The following is a 9641-nucleotide window of genomic DNA, read 5'->3' as shown; positions in this document are numbered from 1 at the left end:
GGGTTGGGTTAGCCCTGCGCTAGAACAAACAAAGCAAAGCTAACCCAACCCCGTAAGCAAGGCAAACTTAAAGCCAATTTGGTTTACATAATTTGGATGTAAAACTAAAGCCAATTTGGTTTACAATAATTGAGTGTAAAGCTAAAGCCAATTTGATTGAAGTCAAGTGAATGTAAAGCTAAAGCCAATTTGGTTGAAATAAGTTGAATGCAAAACCAAAGCCAATTTGGTTGATGCAAAATGACTGCAAGGCTAAAGCCAATTTGGTTGAGATTAATTGAATGCAGACACTGAAATCAGCACAGATCATCAAATGGCCACAAGGGGGCGCAAGTCTCAGACTGGCCGGGAAGGAACAAAATCGCCTCCACCGGCCCTTGGTTACGGGGTTGGGTTAGCCCTGCGCTAGAACAAACAAAGCAAAGCTAACCCAACCCCGTAAGCAAGGCAAACTTAAAGCCAATTTGGTTTACATTAATTGGATGTAAAACTAAAGCCAATTTGGTTTACATTAATTGGATGTAAAACTAAAGCCAATTTGATTGAAGTCAATTGAATGTAAAACTAAAGCCAATTTGGTTGAAATAAGTTGAATGCAAAGCCAAAGCCAATTTGATTGAGATTAATTGAATGCAGACGCTGAAATCAGCACAGATCATCAAATGGCCACAAGGGGGCGCGAGTCTCAGACTGGCCGGGAAGGAACAAAATCGCCTCCACCAGCCCTTGGTTACGGGGTTGGGTTAGCCCTGCGCTAGAACAAACAAAGCAAAGCTAACCCAACCCCGTAAGCAAGGCAATGCTAAAGCCAATTTGGTTTACATTAATTGGATGTAAAACTAAAGCCAATTTGGTTTACATTTAATTAGATGTAAAACTAAGTCAACTTGGCTTACAATAATTGAGTGTAAAGCTAAAGCCAATTTGATTGAAGTCAAGTGAATGTAAAACTAAAGCCAATTTGGTTGATGCAAAATGACTGCAAGGCTAAAGCCAAGTTGGTTGAGATTAATTGAATGCAGATGCCGAAATCAGCGCAACTCTTCAAATGGCCACAAGGGGGCACGAGTCTCAGACTGGCCGGGAAGGAACAAAATCGCCTCCGCCGGCCCTTGGTTACGGGGTTGGGTTAGCCCTGCGCTAGAACAAACAAAGCAAAGCTAACCCAACCCCGTAAGCAAGGCAAACTTAAAGCCAATTTGGTTTACATTTAATTGCATGTAAAGCTAAAGCCAATTTGGTTTACATTAATTGGATGTAAAACTAAAGCCAATTTGGTTTACATTAATTGAATGTAAAGCTAAAGCCAATTTGGTTGAAGTCAATTGAATGCAGACGCTGAAATCAGCGCAACTCTCAAAATGGCCACAAAGGGGCACGAGTCTGAAAGTGGCCAGGAAGGAATGCAGATGGCATCAGAAGGAAGCGTTGATTGGCCTGGGAGCAGAAGGGCCCTCAGGAAGGGTGCGGGTGGGTTGGATCGCTGGGCTGAAGCTGATGGGATGAACTGTAATGAGACCGAGTGCCGCATCCCACACGTTGCCTGCGATGACCTTGGTGGGGGCTTGTGGCAGAGTGACAGGAAGATCATGGAAATCATGGAAAGGGAACGGAGTGGGGATTCGGGTAACAGCTCAACTGAACTGAGCTGGCGGTGACTGTGGGAGGCCAGGAAAGCCAATGGCATCGCAGGGGGGAAGTCATCGACTGGAAGCATCGAAGGCATCTTCACCTGTAATACAGAGACATGCTTTAGAAGGAGGAACGCTGAGACCCAAACTGTGCTCACCGTCAGCCCACCCCCACAAAACGTGGAAGCCAAACACCACTCCAAGAAATGGCTTCAGAGTAAGGTTAGGAGTATTTAACAGGAAAGGTGTTAGGGTTAGGTACATCAGAATTAGGGTTAGAGTGACCGTTAGGGAAGGCCAAGGCAAAGGCAGGAGCAAAAGGCAAGGAGAACAGCCGAGGGAACGCCAAAACAGAGGGCAAAGGCAAAGGGATGGGAAAGGCTTGGAGAATGCCAAAAGTTGCGTCATAGGTCAGGCCCAAGGAGAAGGCCACAGAGAACACCAGAACAGAGACCAAAGAGATCAACGCAGAAGGCCAAAATGGAGGGCGAGGTCCGTGAGAACGCTGCAGGGAAGGCCGATGCAGAAGGTCAAGGGCAATGGCCAAAGAGAATGCAGCACAAAAGGCCAAAACCAAAGGCAAAGAGAATGCTGTAGGAGAAGACAAAACAAGAGGCCAAAGGGAATGTGGCAAAGAAGGCCAGGAGCAATGGCCAAAGAGAACGTGGAAGGGGACACCAAAATCAAAGGCCAAAGAGAACACTGCAGGGAACGCCAGAACAGGAGGCCAAAGGGAATGTGGCAAAGATGGCCGAGGGCAAAGGCCAAAGAGAACGCAGCCAGGAGCGCCAAAACTGAAGGCCAAAATAATGTTGCAGGGAACGCCAGAATGGGAGGCAAAGGGAACGTGGCAAAGAAGGCCAAGGACAAAGGCCAAGGGAATGTGGCACAGATGGCCAGAACCAAAGGCCAAAGAGAACACAGCAAAGGTGGCCAAGGGCAAATGGCCAAGAGAATGCCACAGGGAACGCCAAAACAGGAGGGCAAGAGAACGCAGCAGGAAAAGCCAAGGGCAAGGAGAATGCTGCAGGGAAAGGCTGGAGGCAAGGAGAACACGGAAAGAAAAGGACAGGCAGCATTCAGGACACCATGAAGTGCAGAAATGAGCTCTGGGAACCCTACCTTGTGTCTCAGTAAGTAATGAGTAAACACTGGTGGGTGAGCATTGCCCTTACCTGCTGGGCAGACAATTACCAGGCAGCAAAGTGGGGTTCCAGGGCGTTCCAGGAAATGCAGATTCCGGTTCCTGCTGCTGTCATCAAGAGCCGCACATCTCCATGCTGTCCTTACAGCACTCAGGAAAGGGAACGGAGCAGGGATTCAGGTAACGGCTGGACTGAACTGAGCAGGCGGTGAGTGCGGGAGGACTGGAAAGACGATGGCATGGCAGGGGGGAAGCCATCAACTGGAAGCATCGAAGGCATCTTCACCTGTAATACAGAGACACGCTTTAGAAGGAGGAACGCTGAGACAGAAACGATGCTCAGTCAGCCCACCCACAAAACATGGAAGCCAAACACGGCTCCAAGAAATGGCTTCAGAGTAAGGTTAGGAGTATTTAACAGGGAAGCTGTGGGGCTTTTGTTAGTATTACACAGAAGGTTACAGAGGGGTTCAGCGCCCAACTGAAAGCACTATGGAAGGTGCAGGGTTAATTTGCACAGGTATCTATACAGTCATGGCTGCAATTCACACTACATTTGGGGTTCAGAGCTTAGGGTTGGGGAGAAGGTATTGAGGTTAGGGTTATTAGGATCGTGCTCATAGTGAGCGATAGGGAAGGCCAAGGCAAAGGTAAGAGCAAAAGGCAAGGAGAACAGCAGAGGGAACGCCAAAACGGAGGGCAAAGGCATGGACGACATCCAAGGGAAGGCAACGTCAAAGGCAAAGGGAAGGCAAAGGCAGGGAGAGCACTGAAGAGAAAGCCTCGTCACAGGCCAGGCCTGAGGAGAAGGCCGCAGAGAACGCCAAAACAGAGACAAAAGAAAACAAATCAGGGAAAGCCAAAATGGAGGGCAAGGTCCATGAGAACGCTGCATGGAAGGCCAACGCAGAAGGCCAAGGGCAATGGCCAAAGAGAACATGGAAGGGAACGCCAAAACCAAAGGCCAAAGAGAATGCCATAAGGGATGCCAAAACAAGAGGCCAAAGGGAATGTGGCAAAGAAGGCTGAGGGCAATGGCCAAAGAGAACGCAGCCAGGAGCGCCAAAACTGAAGGTCAAAGAGAATGTTGTAGGGAATGCCAGAACAGAAGGCAAAGGGAACGTGGCAAAGAAGGCCAAGGACAAAGGCCAAGGGAATGTGGCACAGATGGCCAGAACCAAAGGCCAAAGAGAACGCAGCAAAGGTGGCCGAGGGCAAATGGCCAAGAGAATGCCACAGGGAACGCCAAAACAGGAGGGCAAGAGAATGCAGTAGGGAACAGCGAGGGCAAGGAGAACACAGCAGGGAAAGGCTGGAGGTGAGGAGAACACAGAAAGAAAAGGACAGACAGCATTCAGGACACCATGAAGTGCAGAAATGAGCTCTGGGAACCCTACCTTGTGTCTCAGTAAGTAATGAGTATACAATGGTGGGTGAGCACTGCCCTTACCTGCTGGGCAGACAATTACCAGCCAGCAAAGCGAGGTTCCGGGGCATTCCAGGAAATGCAGATTCCAGTTTCTGCTGCTGCCATGAAGAGCCGCGCATCTCCGTGCTGTCCTTAAAGTGCTCAGGAGCAACGCAGCTCTGCTGCCACCTGTGGGACACAATGCAGTAATGAAGGCGCTGCCCCGCATGTGTGGGGCTCCACCCTGAGCACGTTGCTGTAATGATGACACAAGGATTGTAATTAATTATAATTATAATTAACATTAGGGATATAATTAATGTTATTCATAGGGTTGAAGTTACAGTTGGTCTAACATCAGTATTCTGCACTACAATCACAATTAAGGTTATTTGACAAAAAACATGAGGCATTATTTTTAAGGCAGCATTCAGGTTAAGAGACATTTTCAACACTGCGTTAAGGGTTTGGTTTACAGATACGCTGCAGGTTAACACAATTATCATTAGAACTCCCATTCAGCTACGGGTTCCGGTCAAGGTTAACTTTAATGTTGCCTCCCAGCTAATCCCAGAGTGCCGAAGACAAGCAGAACTCCCAGGGCAGGCAAAGGGAAGGAGAACTCTCATGGAAAACCAAGGTAAATGCAAAGAAAACAGCCAAGCTAAGGCAAGGGCAAAAGCAAAGAGAGCACCAATGGAAAGCCAAGGTGAGGGCAAGGAGAACGCAACAGGAAAGGTCAGAATACAGCCAAAGAGAACACAGCAGGAAAGGCCAAGGGCAAAGGCCAAGAGAATGCAGCACAAAATGCCAAAACAAAAGGACAAGGGAACACAACGTGGAATGCCCAGGCAAGGGCTAAGAAAACATGGCAGGAAAAGCCAAAATAGGAGGGCAAGAGAACGCGGCAAAGAAGGCCAATGCAGAATGTGGCTGGAACAGCAAGTTAGGAGGTCAAAGAGAATGCTGCAGGGAATGCCCAGGCAAGGGCCAAGACAATGTGGCAGGAAATGCCAAAACAGGAGGCCAAAGAGAATGCTGCCGGGAACGCCAAAACTGAATGCTGAAGAGGATGTGGCAACAGAAAGCCAAGGGCAATGGCCAAGAGATGTGGCATAGAACACAAAAACAGGAGGGCAAGGGCCAAGAGAACGTGGAAGGAAATGCCCAGGATGATGGCCAAGAGAACACGGCAAGAAACGCCAAAACAGGAGGGCAGGAGAACGCAGCAGGGAACACCAAAACTGAATGCCGAAGTGAATGTGGCAAAGAAAGCCAAGGGCAATGGCCAAGAGAACCCAGCATGGAACACAAAAACAGGAGGGCAAGAGAATGCCCAGCCAATGGCAACGGCTAAGAGAACATGGAAGGAATTACCAAAACAGGAGGGCGAGAGAACGCAGTACAGAACGCCAAAACTGAACACTGAAGTGAATCCAGCAAAGAAAGCCAAGGGCAACGGCCAAATGAACGTGGCATGGAACACAAAAACAGGAGGGCAAGAGAATGCAGTAGGGAACAGCAAGGGCAAAGGGAAGGAAAACACTGCAGTGAAAGGCCAGAGACAAAGAGAACACAGGAAGAAAAGGACAGGCAGCATCCAGGGCACCATGAAGTGCAATGAAGAGCTCTGGGAGCACCGTGTTGTGCCGTGCTATGGAGTGGGTAAACACTGATGGGTGAGCATTGCCCTTACCTGCTGGGCAGACAATTACCAGCCAGCAAAGCGAGGCTCTGGGGCATTCCAGGAAATGCAGATTCCGGTTCCTTGCTGTTCCCATGAAGAGCCACGCATCTCCATGCAGTCGTTACGGCACTCGGGAGCGCTGCAACTCCGCAGCCACCTGTGGGACACAATGCAGTAATGAAGGCACTGCCCTACAGATGCGCCTCTTTCACAAACCTGCACTCCTTTCCCTGATCAATGTGGCTGCACTCTGTGCGTGATGCTGCTTACCAGCAGCACTGCAGCTGGGAACAACAGACAAGGAGAAGGCTCAGGTACCCAACAATATCCATCTTCCATCTTCTCTGATAACTGCTCATTATACACTGCTCTCACCTTCGGTTTGGTAGGTGGGGATTGAGGAAGCAATGCCGGTCCCACAGACCCCTCCCTATCCCACACTGTGATGGCAGATCAGGATCTGGACCACCTGAGAACCTGACATCCAGGAGTCTTTGGGTCCTGATGAGATGAGTCCCAGAGCCCTGAGGGAATTCACCGCTGCAGTCACCGAGCCACTCTCAGTGGTATTTGAGAAGTCGAGGCAGTCAGGTGAAGTCCCTGGTGAGCAGAAAAAAGGCAACAGCACAGCTGTTACTGCAGATATAAAGTGTGACCCTGGGAACCACCAACGTGTCAGTCTCACCTCTGTGCTGCAAAAAAATCGAGGAGCAGATCCTCCTGGAAGTGACTCTGAAGCACGTTCCAGTGCGTCACCACCCTCTGTGTGAAAAGCTTCCTCCTAATAACCAACCTAAACCTCCCCTGTTTCAGTTTAAAATCATTTCCCCTTGTCCTATCACGATCCACCCTCGTAAACAACCGTTCCCCTTCCTGCTGTTCCCCCTTCAAGTACTGTGAGGCTGCAATGAGGTCCCCCCAAACCTTCTCTTCTCCAGGCTGAACAAGCCCACTTCCCTCAACCTTTCCTTGTAGGAGAGCTGCTCCAACCGTCTGCTCATCTCAGTGCCTCCTCTGGACCCGCTCCATGAGCTCCACGTCCTTCCTGTGCTGGGGGCCCCAGGCCTGGATGCAGCACTGCAGATGAAGCCTCACAAGAGCCGAGCAGATGGGGATGATCACCTCCCTCTCCCTGCTGGCCGCTTCTCTTTTAACGCAGCCCAGAACACAGCTGGCCTTCCAGGCTGCAAGCACGCTCTGCTGGCTGATGTCCACTCATGGATGCCAGCTCATCCACCGGGAGCCGCAAGTCCTTCTCTGTGGGGCTGCTCTCAAGGTGTTCTTTGCTGAGTTTGTACAAACACCTGGGATTGCCCCTTCATCAGTGACATTGACAGTGGGGCTGAGTGCACCCTAATGACACCGAGCTGTGGGGTGCAGTGACGCACTAGAGGGACAACGCCATCCAGAGGGACCTCAACAGGCTGAGTAGTGGCACTCAGCAATGCGCCTTCCAGCCCAGAAAGCCAATCGTACGCTGGGCTCCATCCAAAGATGTGTGGTCAGCAGGCGAAGGGAGCTGGTCCTGCCCCTCTGCTCTGCGCTGTGAGGCCTCACCTGGAGGTGCTGCATCTGGATGTGGATGTCCGCAGCGCAGGACAGACGTGGAGCTGTTGGAGAACATCCAGAGAACAGCCACAAATATGAACTGAGGGATGGAACGCCTTTCCTATAAAGAGAGAGAGCTGGAGCTGTTCAGCCTGCAGACGTGAAGGCTCCGAGGTGATCTGGTAACAGCCTTTCAACACCCGAAGGGAAGAACAAGGAAAGATTTAGCCTAGATATAAAGAAAATCTGGTACAGTGAGGGTGGTGACACAGCAGAACAGGTTACCCAGACATGTGATGGATGCCCCGTCCCTTCCAAGGTGAGGCTGGGTCAGCCTCTGGGCAGCCAGATCTGGCTGTGGATGTTCCTGTTCATTGTGTGGCAGTTGGACGAGATCACCACCAATGGTACCAAGTACTCTGGCTAGGATAATCCATATCCATCAGAGCCTCTCTGGGCCAGTCCCAGTATTCAGCAGAGCAGGGGCTTCACTTCATCACACTGGGGTGATACTGAGTACAGCAGTCCAGAAGAGGACAATCCTTGGCTTTCTATAAAGACGAAGATTTATTACACCTAAGGGTGCACAGAACGCCCTTAAACAACTCTGCATGTTTGGAAGCAGTGCATAACAGCCCTGAAATAAAGGAAGAATAAGTTACCCCATTCCAAAGATGAACACTCAGCCCACACTGCCAAGGAAGCAGTCTCCAGGTAGAGATGCTGCCCTTATGGCTTCCACCCCTTAAAAGTGGTCAGGATAAAAAAAAAAAAAAAAAAAAAAAAGAAAAAAAAAAAAGGGAGAATGCAGCCCTGAAATAAAGAAAAAACAAAGAAACCACTTACACCCTTCTCAAAGGCCAAAACTCACCCCTGCTCCACAGGAGACAGTCTCCAGAGATCAATGCTGCCCTTACATCTGCCAGCATTTCAATGTGGTCAGGATGCCCCAAAAACAGGAAAGGTCACAGTCCTAAAACAAGAAGGAATGACTCACCCTTTCTCAAGGACCAGAGCTCATCCCACACTCCCAAGGAGATGGTCTCTAAAGACAGATACCACCTTAAAGGCTGCCAGCCCTTAAGTGGGGTCAGGATCCCCCCAACAACAAGATATTGCAACCCTGGAATAAAGAATCACTCACCCAGTTTCAAGGGTTCACCCCACGCTCTAAAGGAAGCAATCTCCAGGTGCAGTTGCTGCTCCTTCTGCTGACAGACCTTAAATGTGGTCAGGAGCCCCCAGAAAATGAAATTACAATCCAGCAGTATAGAAGAAATCAATGACCCCATTCCAAAAACAAACAGCCCACATCCCAAAGGAAGGAGCCTCCATGCAGAGATGCTGCCCTCACAGCTTCCAGCCCTTAAAAGTGGTCAGGATCCCCCAAAAGGGAAAGACCGGAGCCCCGCAATAAAGCAGCAGTCACTCACCCCATTCCAAAGGGCAGAACTCACTCCCAATACTTCCAAGGAGGCAGCTCCCAAGCAGAATGCTGCTCTGTCTGTTCCCAGCCCTTAAATATGGGCAGGGAGGGGGTGGAGCCAAGCTCAGCCCTATCCGGTCCCACAGGTAAATTGCTTCCACCTGTGCTGGCAGGGCTGGCCACACCCCTCACCAGGTGCTCAATCACTGCTTCAGACCGTAAACAACAACAAAAAAAGACTAATTACAAGCAGGTGATTGGATCTGCCTGTCCGGCAAGGGAGTTTGATCAAAGGATGAGAAACAATGGCATGCATATTTTGATTGAAGTCTGTCCTCAAAAGCATTCAGTAAAATTTCTAATAGATAGGGGAGCACAAATTTCAGTATGATACAGCACACAAATTTCAGTACTGATACAGCAAGATGCTGAAAAGCTGTGTGTGCAGCCTGGATGGCAGAGTTGAGATTACCGGTGTGATCGGAGCAAGCTCTGTTTGCCAAACTAGTGGGGACAGCTTGTGGCTCTCCAGTGAGAAACGTGTTGCCTACTTTCTTTGCAATTAAAGCCCATTGTGAAAACAATTCAGGATTTGACATAATCAGTGGGTGAACCTGGCACCTGCCTGTATGGCAGTGTGTGGCCTTTTGGGTCAAGTTTCAATCCCAGACTCCAAAGAAATAGGCAGGCTGCAGCGTGTGCACTTTACGCAGCCCCTGTGCTCCCTGAAGCAGGGGTCGCTAACATACCACTGTACCCCATTTCTGCTGCAGCATGATGTGGGATTTCTGAACTCA

At 49.8% G+C, this 9641-nt stretch overlaps 1 long non-coding RNA gene across 1 annotated transcript; it reads right to left on the bottom strand.

Moving 5' to 3' along the window:
* Positions 1–496: 496 nt before the first annotated feature.
* LOC125698209 (uncharacterized) lies at positions 497–8898 on the bottom strand. Its single transcript, XR_007379110.1, has 8 exons — positions 8852–8898; positions 8563–8638; positions 8290–8391; positions 6340–6470; positions 5880–6027; positions 4226–4372; positions 2807–3061; positions 497–1732 (listed from the first exon to the last, which is right to left on the bottom strand). It is a non-coding gene; the product is annotated as an uncharacterized LOC125698209 (long non-coding RNA).
* Between the last annotated feature and the right edge of the window lie 743 nt (positions 8899–9641).

This window comes from Lagopus muta, chromosome 10 (genome assembly GCF_023343835.1).
Source record: "Lagopus muta isolate bLagMut1 chromosome 10, bLagMut1 primary, whole genome shotgun sequence".
In the NCBI taxonomy this organism is placed as follows: Eukaryota; Metazoa; Chordata; class Aves; order Galliformes; family Phasianidae; genus Lagopus; species Lagopus muta.
The sequence above is the reverse complement of the archived record's forward strand: the minus strand, read 5'-3'. Positions and strand labels throughout refer to the sequence as shown.